This window comes from Triturus cristatus, chromosome 9 (assembly GCF_964204655.1).
Source record: "Triturus cristatus chromosome 9, aTriCri1.1, whole genome shotgun sequence".
NCBI classification, from domain to species: Eukaryota; Metazoa; Chordata; class Amphibia; order Caudata; family Salamandridae; genus Triturus; species Triturus cristatus.
In genome coordinates, this window is record NC_140592.1 from 101,126,363 (window position 1) to 101,148,038 (window position 21,676).

Consider the following 21,676-nt stretch of genomic DNA (forward strand, 5'->3'; position numbering starts at 1 on the left):
GAGTAGGCACGAATCGTTCTGGTCAAGGATTTGTAGCGCATCATCAATAATGTGTGTCATGGCTGATTCTGTGCTATGACCTGCTCTGAAACCTGATTGGTGTATATTAAGGAGTTCAAAGTGATCTATGTGATTAGTTAGTTGTCGGTGAACACATTTTTCCAGCAGTTTGGCAAGGGTTGGAATATTGGATATGGGTCGATAGTTGTTAAGGTCATGGCTGCAGTTTAAGCAGCCGTGCAGAGAGAAGCATAGATTTGCAACATATTTATGTACATATGTTGCATCCCTGTGCTTCGGAATTACTACAGCACACTGCAGTTAAAGAGGTTACTGTGTGATGCTGCAGCACTTCCTCATATTTCTGCACTTAAACATTCACCATACGCTACTAATGCATTCAAAAAAATAGAAAATGTGACTTTCTTGCCGGAGGCAGATCAGATCGATCGACTGCTCACCATAGCACAAAGTTGCATTGCACTTAGTGCAGAGCACTTTTAAAAATTGAAATTGAGGACGGATGTCCAAGGTTTGGGCTGATGGATGCACTCTTGATGTGCTCGGCTGCGATGAGGTGGATGGCGCAGGAGCAGGAGTGTTTCTCATCCGTCGGCACTCTTCTTGTGCAAGATTGTTTGGATGAAGGGTCCTCATGTGCTTCATCATACTTGCCGGGCCGCAAGAGTATTTCCTGTTAAGATCCCGTCTCGATAGGACTCTTTTGCAAATCTTGCACGTGACCAAGGTGGCATTGGTCTTATTCTGCCCCTCGGGAAAAGTAAAAAATTTCCACACCACTGAAGAAAAACGTTTTTTGAGTGGTGCCTCCGGCAAGAATTCATCCTCAGAAGTATGAGGTGATGCAGGTGATGCCTGCTGCCCTGAAGCCATTTTTGGTTGAGAAAAGTTAGAGCTAAGTGTAAACTTAGTCTAAAAAATCTTCTTCTCTCCAAAGAGATGGAGCTCTAAAGAAGGTCAAAGAAGAATGATTGAAATGGGTGGGGTCTTTCAATAGTTAGAATAGGAAGTGTAATGAACCAATCAAATCTCTTTTTTTGCAGGTCACATGGAATCCGCGCACCCTGCGCGTACGCAGCACGCACCCAGCGCGCATCCGCGAAATTGAATTAAAAAGAAATATAGGATTAGATGTAAAAATATATTTGTTTTAAGACTAGTTTAGAGTTTGTCTTCAATTAATATTCACATGAAATACATATATATATGTTTTTTTAAATGCTAAATATTTTGCGGGATCCGCGCACCTACCGCGTCATGGAAGCAGATGACTCGTCGCGGAAGCGCTTAAATGTCGCGTTACGTACATCGAACGTGTCGCGTATAGGCTGTGAGTCGCGTACGTTTCGCATTGCGATCGCGCACTAAACACGTACCCAACTCGTACCATGCACGGATGCTATCACGTAGGGATCGAGAACGGTGCGCATAGGGTGCGCGGATCCAAAAACATTGAAAAAAAATATATATAAAATAAAGTTTTGCACATATAGTTAAAAAAATATTTTGAAAAATAGAAAAAAATATGTTTGAAAAACCCATTAAGTTCAAATAATATTTTTTAATTTTTAAAAGAATTAATTGAAAAAATAAGTTTAAAAAATGGTGATAAAAAAGTATTTAAAAAAAAATGTAATTTATGAAATTGACACACTGAATTTGAAAAATATAGAAATCCAATCAAAATCATTAAACATGATATCTTCAGAGATAAGTTATAGATAGGAATTAGCATTTAAAAAACCTTTGAAATACACTGAAAAAACCATAGGTTTCATGCACGTTATAGTTAGGAATTGGCATTTAAAAAACCTTTGAAATTCACTGAAAAAACCAAAGGTTTCAGGGGCGTTATAGTTAGGAATTGGCATTTAAAAAACCCTAGAAATTCCCTGAAAAAACCATAGGTTTCAGGGGTGTTATAGTTAGCTGGACATTTCCCTCGTACAAAACCCTAGAAATTCCCCTGTTATAGTTAGTTCAGCTAACTATAACTAGCGCCCCCGCAATGCACTGCTGATGACGTCACATATTACATCACTCATGACATGGTCAGTGACATCACTGATGACATCACTGATGACATCTCAAATGACATCACTGATGACATCACTGATGACGTCATCCAGTGACTGTGTGTTTCTGTAAAGTTTAAATATGTTTTATATATTTATATTGAAAGGCCTGTGGAAGAATGAGTGTGTGTACAAGTGTGTGAATGGATGATTTTCTAGATGCGTAACTGACTCTATAAGTAAGTCATTAAATGTATCTTACTGCAGACTAGTGACTAAACTGTGAATGTCTGTATGTGTCTGTGTGTAGGTGTATAAGTGGCTGCATGGTTTTGTAAATAGCTATATGAGTGTCTATATGGGTTATTGATTGGTTGTCTGAGTATCTGTATGGGTGCCTGAGTGTTTGTGTGGGTAGGGTGTGTGTGACTCTATGCATAGATGTGTGAGTGGGTGATTCTATGGGTGCATGGTTTTAAGAGTGCATCTGTGATGAACTGTATGGTTGAGTGACTGTATGTATGGGGGTGTTAGGGATTGAATGTATATGTCAGTGGTACATGTGTGACTAACTACGTATGTGAAAGGCAGTATCTATGCGTGTAAGAGTATATAAGAGGGTATATGTGAGAGTGTGTGATTGTGAGAGTGGCTGTATGGATGAGTGTGTGCTTGTATCAATGATTGTATAAGAGCGTAAGAATGTGGTACTATTTTTATGAGCAAGTGAACTTGAGTGTGTATAACTGCATAGGTGAGTAAATGGGAGTGTGATTAATTATTTGCATGACTGACTAAGTGTGAGAGTACCTCTATGGATGATTGGTGGTGTGTGAGTGTCTATGCAGGTGAATAAATGCATATGATAGTCTTGTACGGAGTGACTGTAAGAATGAGTGACTGTACAGGTGAGTGAGTGGAGGTGTATGTAGACCTAAGAGTTAATGAGTGGGTATGTAGTTATTCGTATTGGAGTATCTATGGTTTTCAAAATGGCCGTCTGAAATTTTGAGTCGGTGTATCAAAGGTTATATTAGGGTATGAGAAGATGCACTAATTTATCACATGGATGACGTCATCAGTGATGTCATCAGTGATGTCATTTGAGATGTCATCAGTGATGTCATCAGTGATGTCACTGACCATGTCATGAGTGATGTAATATGTGATGTCATCAGCAGTGCATTGCGGGGGCGCGAGTTATAGTTAGCTGAACTAACTATAACAGGGGAATTTCTAGGGTTTTGTACCTATGGTTTTTTCAGTGAATATCTAAGGTTTTTTAAATGCCAATTCCTAACTATAACGCCCCTGAAACCTTTGGTTTTTTCAGTGAATTATATATATACATATATTTCAACAAGGTGTCCCCCTGCGAGGACGCACTCAGAGATCAGCCGAATTCTGTGAGTGGTGGCAGCCTTCTTTATTGAAGAACCGGACATCTCTTGCCAAATGAACAGTCCATGCCCTACGTGAGTCACTAATTATCATTTTATCCCCCGGGGGGGTAAAAAGCCCACTAGACACCAGGGAATTTAAAAACTAAAAAAATAGGGGTGGGGGCTGCCCAAAACGAGCAGGCCCATTCCCCCCCCCAATTACTACAGTCTTTCCGCCCCCCCGGGGGGCAGATGGGGCATTGGCCCCTAATCTGCCCCTTCGGGGGGGGCAGAAAGCCCACTAAATACCAGGGATTAGTTTTTAGTTTTTTTTTAGGGTGGGGGCTGCCCGAAATGGGCACGCCAATGACCCCACCCACCCGCCACCATTACAGCCTTTCTGTCCCCCCTGGGGGGCAGATGGGGCATTGGCCCCCAATCTGCCCCCCTGGGGGGGCAAGAAGCCCACTAGACACCAGGGAATTAAAAAAAAAAAAATAGGGGTGGGGGCTGCCCAAAACGGGCAGACCCATGCCCCCCCAATTATTACAGTCTTTCTGCCCCCCGTGGGGCAGATGGGGCATTGGCCCCTAATCTGCAACTTCAGTGGGGCAGAAAGCCCACTAAACACCCAGGATTTATTTTTAAATTTTTTTTAGGGTGGGGGCTGCCCGAAACGGGCCCGCCAATGCCCCCACCCACCCGCCATCATTACAGCCTTTCTACCCCCCTGGGGGGCAGATGGGAAAGTAGCCCCCAATCTGCCCCCCCAGAGGGGCAGAAAGCCCACTATCCACGAGGTATTTTCTTTGCGCAATTGTTTTTAGGGTGTGGGCTGCACAAAACGGGCACGCCAATGCCCCCACCCTCACCCCCCACAAAAATGACAGTCTTTCTGCCCCCAGGAGGCAGATAGGAGCTGTAGCCCCCAATCTGGCCCCCCCTGGAGGGCACAGAAAGCCCACTAGAAACCATGGATTTTTTTGTTTTTTTAGTGTAGGGGTAGGGGCTCCCCAAAATGGGCATGACAATACCCCCACCCCCAGAGAAACTCAAGTCTTTCCGCCCCCCTGGGAGGGTAGTTGGTGGCAGCGGCCCCTGATCTGCCCCCTGGGGGGGCAGAAAGCCCACCAGGCGCCTGCGAGTACGCAGGCTTTTTTAATGCGTGGTGGCTGCCCAAAATGGTCATACCAATGCCACACCTCCACAAAAAATAGCCACAGTCTTTCTGCCCCTTTAGGGGCCTATCGGGATGAAACCCCCTTCCCCGATTCCCCCCCAGGACGGCAGAAAGCCCACTGGGCTCCGGCTTTTTTTTAGCAATGTGCATACCTGTGGATTTTGGGCCCTAGCGCAGTTGGCACATAGGCAAACCTAGCAAACCTGTACATTTTTTAAAACTAGACACCTAGGGGAATCCAGGATGGGGTGACTTGACTGGCTCTCACCAGGTTCTGTTACCCAGAATCCATTGCAAACCTAAAAATGTGTCCAAAATAACAAATTTTCCTCACATTTCTGTGGTGGAAAATTCTGGAATCTGCGTGGATCCACAAAATTCCACCCACCCCTCGTTCCCCAAAGTCTTCCGAGAAAAATGGTACCTCACTTGCGTGGGTAGGCCTAGTGCCCGCGTCAGGCAAGGGCCCAAAACCAATTGAGGAGACATCAAAATTACCTATCACAAAACAACCTGGTTTTGCAAAGGGGGTCCCATGAGTTTTTGGCACCGGGCTTGGCGGCCACCTAGGGAAACCTACCAAACCCACACATTTCTGAAAACTAGACACCCGGAGGATTCCAGGGAGGTATGGCTTCCGTGGATCCTCCAACGTTTCCTTACCCAGAATGCCCTACAAACCTCAAATTTAGCTGAAAAAATCACCTTTTTCACAAATTGTTGTGTGGGAAAGTTGTAGCATCACCGGGCTGACACAAATTTCCTACCACCCAGCGTTCCCCCGGGTCTCCCGATAAAAATGGTGCCTCACTCGTCTGGGAGGCCCAAGTACCCGCGACAGGCAAGGGCCTACAACGTAGTGAGGCGACATGAAAATTGGCTATTGCGTGGACTGGTTATTGCGCGATGAATTGCACGGCAAGGGGCAAGGGTCGATATCTACAAAGTGGAGTGAGTGGCAACCATTGAAGGAAGCAGTTCCTCTGCACTTCTGTTTAGGCTAATTAATTGGATAATGGAGGATGGGTGAGTGGGCTGTGGAAGAGTTTGGTTGCGTAGCTCCGATTTCATTTCGGGGATAATACGCATGTGGCAGGTGAGCTGTATTCTATGTGTTGGCTGTATATATTGCTCAGGACAGACACCAGCACCAGCTCAAAGTACGTACTGCAGTGCAGTCACAGCAAAGCGTTGCGGATTGTTGCCAGGCTGGAGTGGGCGTGTGATAACCGGCAGAAACAATAGGACTCACTATCCCAGTCTGTGTCCATAGGTGGAGCCAGGGTCCAGACGTGCCTTTCACTTCCTCCTTTTCTTATGTCACGTGCTGAGGGGGGGCAGATTTTGATAGCCCCGCTCACAGCCTTTGATGTAGCATTAAGGTGCTGCATGCAAGCATGCGTCCGTATAATATGAAGTGTGTCGCAGTGTAGGGTGACCAGACGTCCCGGATTTGCCCAGACAATCCTGGTTTTTTTGGAAGTATGTCCTGGTGTCCCGATAGCTTTACCCAAAGTTAATAAATATCCCGCTTTTGAGACGGGGTCAGGTCAGCCTGAGATTTGCAATTGAAATGCTACTCAAAAATCAGACCCTCTCTGTGCTAATTCTTATAGCAGCTTTTTTTCCAAAACAAATGCTCCATTCTTTCAACTTCGTTCTAAGAGGGTAGCTGCTGGGCTTAACATGTCACATAGAATGCGTTAGTTTTCATCCATATGCCAGTTAAAAAAGAAATTTCAAAAGCGTTCCTTTGTCACCTGCTAATCAGGTGTGGCTATAAAATAAAAAACCTAGAACATTCACAGCCCTAAGCCTGTCATGACTTAGTCATTCCCATGTTTTATGCTGTAAATGGGCATTTAATGTATATCAGAACATGATGTAATCAAGAATGTATTGTCCTCTGTGATTTTCATAAAAATGCCCGTGTAATGTTGTGACATGAGTATTGCTATCAGTATAATGGTCTTATGTATGTAACATTCTCTCTGGCTTCTGTGGTATTTTAGAAAAAGGCCTGATTATATGTTGCATAGTACTGAGATACAGAGGCGTAAAAATGGCCCCTGCAGTTGGGGGCCCTCGAGCTCTAGGGGTGCCCCTCCGGCACTATGCAAGGATAGAGGGCCCCTGGCCTGAGAGCTCCTGACTAGGTCCAAAGCGTGGGGGGGATGGGCTCCATATACTTTGCAGGGGGCGGGGTGTAAAGTTTTGTTACGCCACTGCTGGGATAAGTATAAAATCACTTGATTTTACAGTTACCGAGTGGTACTTTTGCACCAGAGCAATGTAATTACGAGTAAAACCACTAAACCACTTGAGGTTTTATCATATGCATTTACCATCTGCTCCGAGCAAATGGTAAATCTATGTGTGGGTCTGGTGGTGTAGGGGAGTGCAGGACCGGACTGGCCGTAGCAGGCACCGGGCATTTCCCCAGTGGGCTGGAAGGGTGGGGGCCGGTTTTGGACCGGTGGGGGCCGTTTTTGTTACTAAGGGCCGGTTTTGCAGCAGTGCTGCAAAATCGGCCCTTGTAACCAAAGCGCTGCTGAAGTGTCCAGAACCCTGCTGTTGACACACCTATGATGGGACACTCAGTCCAGAACCCTGCTGTAGACATGCCTATGATGGGACACTCAGACCGGAACCCTGCTGTTGACATGCTTATGATGGGACACTCAGTCCCGAACCCTGCTGTTGAGATGCCTATCATGGGGCTCTGAGTCGAGAGCCCTGCTGTTGATAAGCATATCATGGGGCACTCAGTTTGGAACCCTGCTGTTGACACGCCTATCATGGGGCACTCAGTCTGGAACCCTGCTGTTGAGATGCCTATCATGGGGCACCGAGTCCAGAACCCTGCTGTTGACAAGCCTATCATGGGGCACTCAGTCCGGAACCCTGCTGTTCACATGCTTATGATGAGACACTAAGTCCAGAACCCTGCTGTTGACATGCCTATGATGGGACACTCAGTCCGGAACCCTGCTGTTGACACGCCTATGATGGGACACTCAGTCCCGAACCCCGCTGTTGAGATGCCTATCATGGGGCTCTGAGTCCAGAGCCCTGCTGGTGACAAGCATATCATGGGGCACTCACTTTGGAACCCTGCTGTTGACACGCCTATCATGGGGCACTCAGTCTGGAACCCTGCTGTTGACAACCCGGCTGTGAAGTTAGGAGCGTAGTCCTGAGTAGCAGGACATGCAGGTGTGGTACACATACACATTCTGGAGCTGCAGTGAGAAACCTGTGAGGTGCAAAGTCTGAAGTTGCTAATGCTAGTGCTATGAATGCTTGGCAGTCTACGCTTGGAATTAAATTTTGGCACAGAAAGGCGCTGCAGAAGGGGAGGATGCATTTAGGACGTGCAAGAGGCCCGGAGGGAGGCAGGGTGTGCGAGCATGTTTGTGCTTGCGAGTATATCTACCCATGCTCTTGCCGTAGAATACATTTTCTCGACTTGAGGACTTCGCTCAACTAGTGAAGCCTGAGGGCCAGTTTTGTCAGTCTTATTTATATAACCCTGCTGTACTATTTTAAAATGATTGAGGCGTGTGGGGCAGCTTGTGCAGTGGAACTTTGACCACCCCATCACTGGTTTGCTGCCAGATATTGCACAAACCATGGGAGTCTTTTGCTCTTCTCAGCAATGGGCGTTTTGCACAGTGCTGAAGTTGAGCACTTCAAGCACAACCCAATATAAACCTGGTTTGTTCTGTGAGAACCTTCAAGGCTCCATGTGAAGGCGTAACTGGGGAAACATTCCGGAAAACCAAATAAATGTCATCACTTGTGCAACACACCTAATCTGGATTCCGAAGAAGCACTAGAGGGTCTGGACATCTGCGAAACAAATTTTAACTGTACCATGACATTCAAAGACAACCACACTTGACCAAAAGTACCCTAACCATCAATGTGTTAACGTGTTGGGTCTAATTAAAAAAAGTTAAATAATTAAAAAAAAATTGCAAACAAATAAATCTGGGCACAGTCAAACATTTTTAACTTACTACTTGTCCTATTTCAACTCTGAGCAGAAGGGATAGAATGAGGAGCTGCCAATCCATAGAAAAGACTTGCATAGTCTCACATCAGGATGAAAAGCCTTTCCTTGAACCAGTGCTTAATTTGTGCCGGTGCTTTCCGGTGCTACTGACAGGCTGCCACGTGTTTCTTTTAAAAAATTTTTTACCATATTTTAATTTACTGTTCCAGCAATGCCATGCATCATTGTCGTTTTTTCGTACTGGATTCGATCTCACTGAAAGCTGGGCAGATTGTGCTAAACTGAGTTTTTCCACGACAGTCTTTCATCTTACTTCTAGCTTGATTCTATTTTAGGAGTGGCAGTGCGCCCTGCACTCTGCTCCCGGGGCAGTCTCGGAGTCTGCAGCTGTGGCTGCTAAGTGTTAATGTAACATTTATATTAGGATTCACCACCAGGAGCGGCAGGGCATTTTTGCTACATTCCTAACTTCCGTGGCTCAGAGTCAGGAGGTCAAGAAGACGAGTTTTGTTGTAGCACACACGTCCTGCTGCCGCCAGGGTTAACTTTACGTGGGCACGGCAGGCTCGCACTGCAGTTAATTTAAATTAATACAAATGTTGCTCCAGCACCGGAGGGAGCGTACCAACCGGACCGGGAAGCTGGCAATTGAGTTAACAGCCCGGGGCAGGCCTTGCGCTGGAGTTGTTCAGCACATAAGGTGCACCAGTCTCTCCACGCAGCTGCTCAACATCAGAAGTCGGAGTAGTTGAGGCCACAGCAAGGGCAAAGTAAGTGCAGCCTGGAGTGTGAACTCTCACTTACTCTGATTATAAATATGCTTTCATTATATAGCGCTTGCCGCACCCTGTCTTCCTCCTTGGTTTCAACTGATCCGGGTTTTGCTGATCCATGTATTCCTCCTTCACCCCCTGTTGATTACCCCGGTCCACGCACCTCACACATGTTTCTGACAATCCTAAATTGTCTGCTAAATTGTATGAGAGATTACTGCGCCGTCCTCAGCCTGTGAGGTATTGCAAAATGGTGTTTGGCAGCCTGCCTTGTGCTAGTCAGCTGAGACTGGGTGACTCTTAGACAGCTCAGATGCCTCCGTGAGTAACTTGTTCATGTTGGCCCATCGCATATCCTTCCTGTTGGGTCGAGTCCCACGTGGACAGAGAGACCATTTCTGGTGCTTTGCAGCAGTTTTAAAATCTTCATGGAGTTTCTTGTTGCTCAAATGCGTGTACATTCTGATATTTATAAGTTTCCCACGTCAGCATTGCTTGATTTTATTTGCAAGAAAGTGTCACTCATAGTCATTGAAATGTGACTCATAATTGCACTTTAATTATTTAAATGTCACACATAGCTATCTGAAACCTTGGCAGCTATGTTTCCGGGTCATGGACGGCAGAACCACTCACAGTAAAGAGAGAGAGATGGAGCCAAGGCTGTGAACGGTTTCTCTGCCTTAGGACGGAAATGAAAAGCAAACAGAAATACATGGGTCACAAATACTAGAAGCACTATGTGTGGCACAGCCAGACAGTGTTCCGTTTTTTGGGTATGGGCTCATAATAGCAGGTTCGTCTGACAGCGAAGAATGCAGCCTGCAGGGGCCAGCAGCCAGCCTGGCCTGTCACCGGCCCGCGCAGCTTTTGTATATGATCTTATGTTTCTGGGGACCCTGCGAGTGCAGGGCTGGGCCTCTGAGGACGAGGCTGCCCACTCCCCGAGGTCCAGGTGTCCAGTGAAGAGGAGAAATGAGGAGCCTGGAGGAGGCTCCGTATTTGCACCACCTGCAGGTGAAACCTTTGGGGCTAGGCGAGGCACAAGGGGTGCGGTAAACAACCTTTACAACGAAACTTTTACAACGCGTGCAGTTACATCGCAGATTTTACAACGAACGCGATGTAACCACGCAATGCCATTACAACGCAAGTCTTTACATCGACTTGCGCTAGATGGCGTGCTAACATTACAAATAGTGTAGTTTACTATCCCAACACCTTCCCTACTGTTAAGTGGACTGGAGTTGGAATAGTAAATTACGCTTTTCTAATGTTAGCACGCCATCTAGCGCAAGTCGATGTAAAGACTTGCGTTGTAATGGCATCGTGTGGTTACATCGCGTTCGTTGTAAAAACCGCAATGTAACTGCACGCGTTGTAAAGACACGCGTTGTAACGTCATACATCCAAGGGGTGCATGTGCACCACATGCAGGATGAGCCACAGACCCCAAATAATCAGGCAAGGGCAGTCCATCTTGTGCAAGGGGAAGCACGTAGGCCAGTCAATGCACAACAGAGGGGTGGGTCCACCATGGCTACTAAAAAGAACCTGAAAATGCCCATGGCCAAGCAGGGCCTACAGTGCCTGCACTATCTGTATGCAACACATCCTGGGGAAGGGACAACAGCAGCTGCGTGACGATGGCTGTGAGGGCCTCTTTACCACCCTACAGGACCACATCCCCAAAGACTTAATAGCTGTTGGAACCCTGTTTCTGGCCGCCCCAGATGGTGTGTTGACCTGCAATCAGTTAATGGGTGCATGCTGTGAAGAGCCACGTTGCTGTGTGGCAGTAATGGAGCTGTCCACCGCGTCAAAACACCAGCATGCTCACGCCCTGAGCTGTCACCCCTTCAATTGCATGTACCGGGGCCACAGCGTATGCACCTTCTCATTACACTGTGGCTACAACAGCTTTACCAGCTCCTGGGTAAATGAGAGAGCCACCTGCCAAAGAGAGCCCGCCAGCAACGTCCTGCAGAGGCTGGCACTGTTCGCAGAGCAGGAGGTAAGAGCAACCAGCTGCTGAAAGGGCAAATTGTCACATGTAACACACGTGCAGTGTTTGAGGTTACATGTTGAGAAAATGGACTAAATGTCTGCGTAAGCTAAGAGCAATTTCCATCGGTGGTGGGGGGGTCACAGTAAAACATGTTATCTATGATTGAGGTGAAGACAATGACTCACTACATCCTATTTGAAGCACTCACACATTTTGCCCATACATCGGAGATAGCATCAGGTTATTACAACCGAGCAATTTTTAAGATTATACTGTTCCTGCTGTAGTCTCAGACAACTTAACCCGTTTTTAGGCCTGGCTTGACAGCAGAACTGTCACTAGACATTATGTGATCAGTTAAGAAAAGGGCTTTAAGCGTCACTACCAGGTGAGGGGATTTGGCTCAGCACATATGTTGGTAGCCAGCGTACATGTTTTGACTGTGCAGAATTTGTGTGAGTACATCCACAAAGAGTGCTTGCCCTCCAAACAGCTGTGATCATTGTGTTTCTACATCCAGCTGGTCTTAGATACGTGATAATTTACAGGTTTTTATTTTTTACTCTGGCAGCACCACAGATGGGAGGGAGGCAATCTTTAACTTAACTTAAGACTTCAGAGTGCAGTTTTGTGTTTAAGAGCCCATGGATTCACTAGTCCACATGGACTTTTTGTCTGCCTTCACAGTTTAAAGGGTGCTTGACCTTATGTCATCAACAAAAAAGAGCTTTCAGAGTCCTACTGAGACAGGGGTTTAGGCTCCATCCACATATTGATACCTCTGCAGACCTAAATAAAAAAAATAACTTCCAGGTACTTGAAGAATCCATTTGACCTAAATGTTATATACATGACCCATAAACTGGTCTCATTATGTAATCCTATGGAAATATTACATTTTTCAAAGCCAATTTTTTCTTCTTTATCACATTTGAGAGCACATTCTAATTTGTGAGTTAAGCATTCCTGCTGTACAAAAAAAAATCTTTTTGCTTTGATTGAATCGACTACCCCTATGCTCCTTGCATAATAAGAATCTAGGAGGGGCTGAGCCGGTAGATTGGAAGGGTTAGTTACCCCGTTCCAATGGTGGCTGGAAGGCTGCTTTCCGGAAGGGTCTGCCTTTCCAGCCTTGAAATAAACTCAGTCAGCCCTCCCTCACTCACAGCACACTGCGTCTCAGTCAAAGCAGGAGTCCCTCTATCCCCTTTGCTCGAGGGTGCCACTTAAGAGGAACCCTATTATAAAAGCAGTGGCGCACACGCACCACTATCATGCCTTCAGCTTTAAAGGGATCACCACTTACCACTGTAGACTACCTAGGGTTGCAGAATAGATTATTTCGCAGCCTTGTGCATTATGGAGCTGTGTTGGAAATTTAAGGTAGTGTCAGAGCTCATGTGGCTGGAATTGGATTATACATGGTCGTTGTTTGCCGACATTTGGACTATGCTTGGACACTAGGGGCAGTGCGTGGGTTGTGAATTTGAAGACGTTATAGTGCATATTATGACTATGTAAGCCTAATGCACCTGGATATTTGATGGACATGACCCACTATATATCATCGAATCACGGGGTATTACAGCTTTCAGAAGTGCCAGTTGTGGATGTGGGTAGAGCCAAAAGAGTAAGTGGGTGGAGCCTGTGGAAGACATGGGTGGAGCTGGGAAAGTGGGTGTGGCCTCCTAAAAAAAATTGAGCACCTGCACTTAATATTTTACAAATGAAGCACTGCCTTGAACGGTTGTGCATAATGGCATGAGCTTCCTTCAAGAAACAAGCATACACAGAATGGCACTTGGAGTCAGTGGCAATGGAAAAGCCACCAATTTGAAGAGAAAGTGTTATGTGCTCCAATAAAGAATCCTCCGCCAGTGGAGAGTCCTACAGAGGATCTGCCTCTGTCATTAGGACAGAATGACCAAGGCAATTCAGTCAGTCATCTGCAGTTGCGGCTCCTCCGCTGTGGCGGAAGAGCGTCGCCCCCCGCCAGTGGCCGCAACATTTGAAAAATAAAACAATAATAAAACGTGTTTTATTTTTCCTTTCTTGCCACTTCTTGTGGGCGGGGGCATTGCAGGGGGGCAGTCACGGGAAGGGTGGTGGAACTACCCATGCACATGACGGTTTTGCCAACTGCCTCTGGGCAGCCAAACCGTCATGCGCACTGACATCTCCCCAACCCGAGCTGAATTGCCGGGTGGAGAGAATAGCATGTGTAGGCTCCCATTCCCCTTTGGAGTGGAAAACAAGCCTACTGAGGCTAATCCCAGTGCTTCTCTCATGCTGGGACCAGCATGAGAGAAGTACTGGTATTGGCCGCAGAGGAGTCTGGGAGCCTCAGCAGAAAGGAGAAGAGCTGCAATCAGCGAGGAGAAGGAAAATTATTTTTTTCTTTATTTTTGTCGTCCGTACGCCCGCCACCTCACCCCCCTCCCCCACCCGCTACTCTGCCGTGAGAGTAGCTGCTACTGATCACCTGATGGAGAAATTAAAACGTCTTCCACCAATCAGCGACTTTTCTGCTACAACACAGCCTAAAATCAGGTTGGTGAAGACATTTTTTCAAGAGTGATGTTCCTAATTTTTGTCTTTCGCAAAGTTTGTCACGTTTCAAGGTCAGTTTCACGCCTTAGTGATACTAATCGAATCCATCCAAGCTAGAAAATGTCTGCAGAATTTTTCTCTGCTAGCTTTTCTTTTGGAAAAATGTTATACTCACAATGAGAATTGTTTGTCAATTTTTTCTCTGCAAGTTTCAATTTTGAAGAGCTGATCTATACACATGCCTGGCGCAGCAGAAGCATAATATGTGTTTTCTGCAAAATATAGCTTATGCAGAACAATTCTGCAAAAGTCACGATTCTCAAAAGAACAATGGGGTAGATTTACGAGGACTGGCACATCATAGCATATCAGCAGGGATGCGGCAGTAAAGATGCGACATGCAGGAATACCCCTGCGCCGCCACAGATGCGTTGCATTTGCAATGCGACGCACCGTGGCGCAAGGATAGCCAGATGCGTGTTGTATCTTCTGGCGTAAGGGCAGCGCATTGCTGGAGTCGTGTCGCAAGTGCGGCGTGACTCCAGCAATGCTCAGGGGCGCCCTATGCCTAACATGCTGCATCACTCCTTACGCCTGCTTCAAGCAGGCGCTGGGTTTTCATGCAGCATGGACGTAAAAGTCACAAAGTGCATCACTTTTACGGGACTTCCTTGCGACGGAATGCCCACCCTGCATACATTATACCTGACGCAGGTATGATGTAGCGCAAGGCTTTACAACGTGACGAATCTCACTAGATCCGTCACATTGTAAATCTGTCGCATGGAGGCGCATTGTTTACGATGCCGCTGCATCACAGTAGTGACGCAACGGTGTCGTACACATGTCGCAAGGGGCTTGTAAATCTGTCCCAATGTTGCAACCTTCAAAAATGGAAAACGGTTGCAAAATAAACTGTGCAAATATATTTAAGCATATCAATTATCATTAGGGGCCTATATATTAATGATTCAGTAGGTGCAGTGACACAGGGGCCCAGGGTCCAGGGGCAGGCACTTTGCACCCCCATTTAGTGCTTTTTTTACTACCCAACAGGGGGCTGCGAGACACATTTGCCATGCTTGCATTAGCGGTAAAAAAGGGGGTGGTGATGGACGGAGCATCAGAACCAATCAAACACTCACACCCAGTCAACAGATCTGGGTTTGATCCATCACCGTTCTTTAGCCCACTCTGCCACCCCAGTTCAGACATGGCCATATGCAAATCAGTCTGACCCTGTGCCTCATGGGAACAGTCCAGCCCGAACTGCCAAGCCATGCCTTCCCTGGACCGGAAACAAGCTTCCTAGGACCGGTTTCTGGCATTTCAGCCGTCTTCAGCCAGGCTTGCTTGAATCCAGTGGCAAAGTGAGCAAGGGACTCACGTCTGAGCATACCCTGCCAACTTATGGCGAACAAAGCGGTAAAAAAGGGGGTGGTGATGGACGGAGCATCAGAAACAATCAAACACTCACACCCAGTCAACAGATCTGGGTTTGATCCATCACCGTTCTTTAGCCCACTCTGCCACCCCAGTTCAGACATGGCCATATGCAAATCAGTCTGACCCTGTGCCTCATGGGAACAGTCCAGCCCGAACTGCCAAGCCATGCCTTCCCTGGACCGGAAACAAGCTTCCTAGGACCGGTTTCTGGCATTTCAGCCGTCTTCAGCCAGGCTTGCTTGAATCCAGTGGCAAAGTGAGCAAGGGACTCACGTCTGAGCATACCCTGCCAACTTATGGCGAACAAAGCGGTAAAAAAGGGGGTGGTGATGGACGGAGCATCAGAACCAATCAAACACTCACACCCAGTCAACAGATCTGGGTTTGATCCATCACCGTTCTTTAGCCCACTCTGCCACCCCAGTTCAGACATGGCCATATGCAAATCAGTCTGACCCTGTGCCTCATGGGAACAGTCCAGCCCGAACTGCCAAGCCATGCCTTCCCTGGACCGGAAACAAGCTTCCTAGGACCGGTTTCTGGCATTTCAGCCGTCTTCAGCCAGGCTTGCTTGAATCCAGTGGCAAAGTGAGCAAGGGACTCACGTCTGAGCATACCCTGCCAACTTATGGCGAACAAAGCGGTAAAAAAGGGGGTGGTGATGGACGGAGCATCAGAACCAATCAAACACTCACACCCAGTCAACAGATCTGGGTTTGATCCATCACCGTTCTTTAGCCCACTCTGCCACCCCAGTTCAGACATGGCCATATGCAAATCAGTCTGACCCTGTGCCTCATGGGAACAGTCCAGCCCGAACTGCCAAGCCATGCCTTCCCTGGACCGGAAACAAGCTTCCTAGGACCGGTTTCTGGCATTTCAGCCGTCTTCAGCCAGGCTTGCTTGAATCCAGTGGCAAAGTGAGCAAGGGACTCACGTCTGAGCATACCCTGCCAACTTATGGCGAACAAAGCGGTAAAAAAGGGGGTGGTGATGGACGGAGCATCAGAACCAATCAAACACTCACACCCAGCTTGTTTCCGGTCCAGGAAAGGCATGGCTTGGCAGTTCAGGCTGGACTGTTCCCATGAGGCACAGGGTCAGACTGATTTGCATATGGCCATGTCTGAACTGGGGTGGCAGAGTGGGCTAAAGAACGGTGATGGATCAAACCCAGATCTGTTGACTGGGTGTGAGTGTTTGATTGGTTCTGATGCTCCGTCCATCACCACCCCCTTTTGTACCGCTTTGTTCGCCATAAGTTGGCAGGGTATGCTCAGACGTGAGTCCCTTGCTCACTTTGCCACTGGATTCAAGCAAGCCTGGCTGAAGACGGCTGAAATGCCAGAAACCGGTCCTAGGAAGCTTGTTTCCGGTCCAGGAAAGGCATGGCTTGGCAGTTCAGGCTGGACTGTTCCCATGAGGCACAGGGTCAGACTGATTTGCATATGGCCATGTCTGAACTGGGGTGGCAGAGTGGGCTAAAGAACGGTGATGGATCAAACCCAGATCTGTTGACTGGGTGTGAGTGTTTGATTGGTTCTGATGCTCCGTCCATCACCACCCCCTTTTGTACCGCTTTGTTCGCCATAAGTTGGCAGGGTATGCTCAGACGTGAGTCCCTTGCTCACTTTGCCACTGGATTCAAGCAAGCCTGGCTGAAGACGTCTGAAATGCCAGAAACCGGTCCTAGGAAGCTTGTTTCCGGTCCAGGAAAGGCATGGCTTGGCAGTTCAGGCTGGACTGTTCCCATGAGGCACAGGGTCAGACTGATTTGCATATGGCCATGTCTGAACTGGGGTGGCAGAGTGGGCTAAAGAACGGTGATGGATCAAACCCAGATCTGTTGACTGGGTGTGAGTGTTTGATTGGTTCTGATGCTCCGTCCATCACCACCCCCTTTTGTACCGCTTTGTTCGCCATAAGTTGGCAGGGTATGCTCAGACGTGAGTCCCTTGCTCACTTTGCCACTGGATTCAAGCAAGCCTGGCTGAAGACGGCTGAAATGCCAGAAACCGGTCCTAGGAAGCTTGTTTCCGGTCCAGGAAAGGCATGGCTTGGCAGTTCAGGCTGGACTGTTTCCATGAGGCACAGGGTCAGACTGATTTGCATATGGCCATGTCTGAACTGGGGTGGCAGAGTGGGCTAAAGAACGGTGATGGATCAAACCCAGATCTGTTGACTGGGTGTGAGTGTTTGATTGGTTCTGATGCTCCGTCCATCACCACCCCCTTTTGTACCGCTTTGTTCGCCATAAGTTGGCAGGGTATGCTCAGACGTGAGTCCCTTGCTCACTTTGCCACTGGATTCAAGCAAGCCTGGCTGAAGACGGCTGAAATGCCAGAAACCGGTCCTAGGAAGCTTGTTTCCGGTCCAGGAAAGGCATGGCTTGGCAGTTCAGGCTGGACTGTTCCCATGAGGCACAGGGTCAGACTGATTTGCATATGGCCATGTCTGAACTGGGGTGGCAGAGTGGGCTAAAGAACGGTGATGGATCAAACCCAGATCTGTTGACTGGGTGTGAGTGTTTGATTGGTTCTGATGCTCCGTCCATCACCACCCCCTTTTGTACCGCTTTGTTCGCCATAAGTTGGCAGGGTATGCTCAGACGTGAGTCCCTTGCTCACTTTGCCACTGGATTCAAGCAAGCCTGGCTGAAGACGGCTGAAATGCCAGAAACCGGTCCTAGGAAGCTTGTTTCCGGTCCAGGAAAGGCATGGCTTGGCAGTTCAGGCTGGACTGTTCCCATGAGGCACAGGGTCAGACTGATTTGCATATGGCCATGTCTGAACTGGGGTGGCAGAGTGGGCTAAAGAACGGTGATGGATCAAACCCAGATCTGTTGACTGGGTGTGAGTGTTTGATTGGTTCTGATGCTCCGTCCATCACCACCCCCTTTTGTACCGCTTTGTTCGCCATAAGTTGGCAGGGTATGCTCAGACGTGAGTCCCTTGCTCACTTTGCCACTGGATTCAAGCAAGCCTGGCTGAAGACGGCTGAAATGCCAGAAACCGGTCCTAGGAAGCTTGTTTCCGGTCCAGGAAAGGCATGGCTTGGCAGTTCAGGCTGGACTGTTCCCATGAGGCACAGGGTCAGACTGATTTGCATATGGCCATGTCTGAACTGGGGTGGCAGAGTGGGCTAAAGAACGGTGATGGATCAAACCCAGATCTGTTGACTGGGTGTGAGTGTTTGATTGGTTCTGATGCTCCGTCCATCACCACCCCCTTTTGTACCGCTTTGTTCGCCATAAGTTGGCAGGGTATGCTCAGACGTGAGTCCCTTGCTCACTTTGCCACTGGATTCAAGCAAGCCTGGCTGAAGACGGCTGAAATGCCAGAAACCGGTCCTAGGAAGCTTGTTTCCGGTCCAGGAAAGGCATGGCTTGGCAGTTCAGGCTGGACTGTTCCCATGAGGCACAGGGTCAGACTGATTTGCATATGGCCATGTCTGAACTGGGGTGGCAGAGTGGGCTAAAGAACGGTGATGGATCAAACCCAGATCTGTTGACTGGGTGTGAGTGTTTGATTGGTTCTGATGCTCCGTCCATCACCACCCCCTTTTGTACCGCTTTGTTCGCCATAAGTTGGCAGGGTATGCTCAGACGTGAGTCCCTTGCTCACTTTGCCACTGGATTCAAGCAAGCCTGGCTGAAGACGGCTGAAATGCCAGAAACCGGTCCTAGGAAGCTTGTTTCCGGTCCAGGAAAGGCATGGCTTGGCAGTTCAGGCTGGACTGTTCCCATGAGGCACAGGGTCAGACTGATTTGCATATGGCCATGTCTGAACTGGGGTGGCAGAGTGGGCTAAAGAACGGTGATGGATCAAACCCAGATCTGTTGACTGGGTGTGAGTGTTTGATTGGTTCTGATGCTCCGTCCATCACCACCCCCTTTTGTAATGCTTGCATTAGGGCCCAAAATACCCTTACTACGCTACTGGCCATCCTTAGGGAACTTTTTAATTTCTATTCCAAACTTTTCTTTCTCCATGTTGTCAAGATTTGGAAACTCCAAATTAAATGACCATCAAGAAGTACTTTAATAATACCTTTGGATGATCACACAGTGACAGCTCAAAAGGTTAACCTCAGGAAGGCACGAGGGCTATTGGTGTCGAAGACACATTGGCACACGATCTGCGAGCAGTTTGCTGAAGAGGCAGTTTCTGGGGCTCTTCCGGCTGAAGGTCTGAAATAGACGCGCAGAGCGTGCTGATGACAGATGGTGGGAGTGTCGTAGGAGCCGAGAAGCGCCCGCGCGCCGCAGGGCGCGGGGGCTTCCTCACCTCGCGCAGAAACAGGTGGGATGCTGCGCACAATGAGAGAAGCGGAGATGGCATCGCGGCGGGGCTGAAAGTGCTGCGATCAGCATCCCCCGTCACTGTGGCGCGCGGGCGGATGAAAGGACTGGAAGGGATGCGGGAAATCAATTGAATGGGGAACCGGTAGCCGAACATGCAGACTGTGATTAACGGGATGAAATTGAATTGGGCGAAAGAAGACTGAGCTATTTGGTGTCAGTAGGTCGTGCAGCAAGCAGCGTCTCAAGTGATTGGATGAGCAGGGCAAAGTGAAATAAACCATAATGCAGGTTAAGTGTTGATGCACCAGCTGCCAAAAGAACACCAATGGCCCTAATGCAAGCAAGGAAACTATGGGGCTCATTTATGAGCCCCTGCGTCACTTTTGCGCCGCCGGTGCGTCACTTTTTGTGACGCACCAGTGGCAGAAAACATGCGCCATGTTGCGCCATATTTACAAAGTGACGCATCTAGGTAGATGCGTCACTTTGTAAACCCCTGCGCCACATTATACCTGCGCCAGGTATAATGTATGCAAGGGGGGCGTTTTGACGCAACAAAGGGTCGTAGAAGTGACGCAGTGAAATCTACGAGATTTCACTGCGCCACTTCTAGTGTGCAAATGCGTCAATTTCTTGCGCCTGCCTCACAGCAGGCGTAAGACTGACGCAGGCCCTTTCACATGGGGCTTGCCCCATGTGAAAGGACACATTGCTGGAGTTGCGTCACTTTTGTGACACACTCTAGCGATGCGTCACTTTTGCGCCTACAGATACGTCAGAAATACTGACGTATCTGTGACTCCTTGCGACATGATGCGTCATACTGTAAATATGACGCATCACTGGAGTCGCAGGGAGGGCGCAGTGAAAAGTGGCGCATCACTGTTTTCACGCAGTGATGCGTCACTTTTCATAAATGAGGCCCTATATTCCTCCATATGGGTACTGGAGTCCAGCTGCAACTGGCGTGCAGTGGGCGCTTACACACCTGTGCCCATGGGCACTACACATGTTGCTCTAATGATAGGTACAATACTGCCTCCTGCAGCAATAAGATTGTAACCTGCAGATCAGCATTATTGACTTTCATTTGTATACGATTGATAAAAGAGATATCTTCGCATTGGTAGACGCTACATTGTGCCAGCAAGCACTTGCCTCGCTCGTCCAACAAGTGACTGTTTCCTTCTCTGTCTGGGAACGGCTGGCTGTTGGACCTGGCCCTCTCTGGAGAGTAACCCCCAAAACTTTCGCCTTCCTTTTCCTCTATTTTGTTTGCTGAATTTGTGTTTGCTTGCTTTAGGACTCTGTGCACTTTACTACTGCAAATCAGTGCTTAAGTGCTTGTGCTCTCTCCCGAAAACATGGTAGGATTGGCTTATACCCAATTGGCATATTTAATTTACATATAAGTCCCTGGTAAAGTGGTACTTGATGTGCCCAGGGCCTCTACATTAAATGCTCTAGTGGGACTACAACACTGATTGCGCCACCCTCTTAAGAAGAATTAGATGTAGGTTAATTAAATACCTACAATTATTATTTTCTGGCACGTTTTATATTCTTAAATAGGTTCAGTGTAACTGGAAAAAAGTTACAGATAATGCGAATGTATCAGCACATATCAACCTAAATACAATGAATGAATAAAAAGGAGGAAAAAGGAAAAGATAAAGTCGGGTGTATACGTAAAAGTTGAATTTATATTCACAGTGCAAAAAGGGTACTTCAAATAGCAACAAATATTCATACAAAGGAAGGAAATAAATCAATTATTCATGCCTTCACTTTCAAATTTGTCAAACACTTTTTAAGAACAATAAAATAATTTTTCGTCTAGCGCACAGATGTCCGCACGTGATTCAAATTCTCAGAATAGACCACAGATCAATTCGTGGGCGTCTATACAACCGCTTAAACTCCTGACTTTATGACTGCGATATAATGGGATAATGTCCACGGCTTAAAGAAACGAAAAGC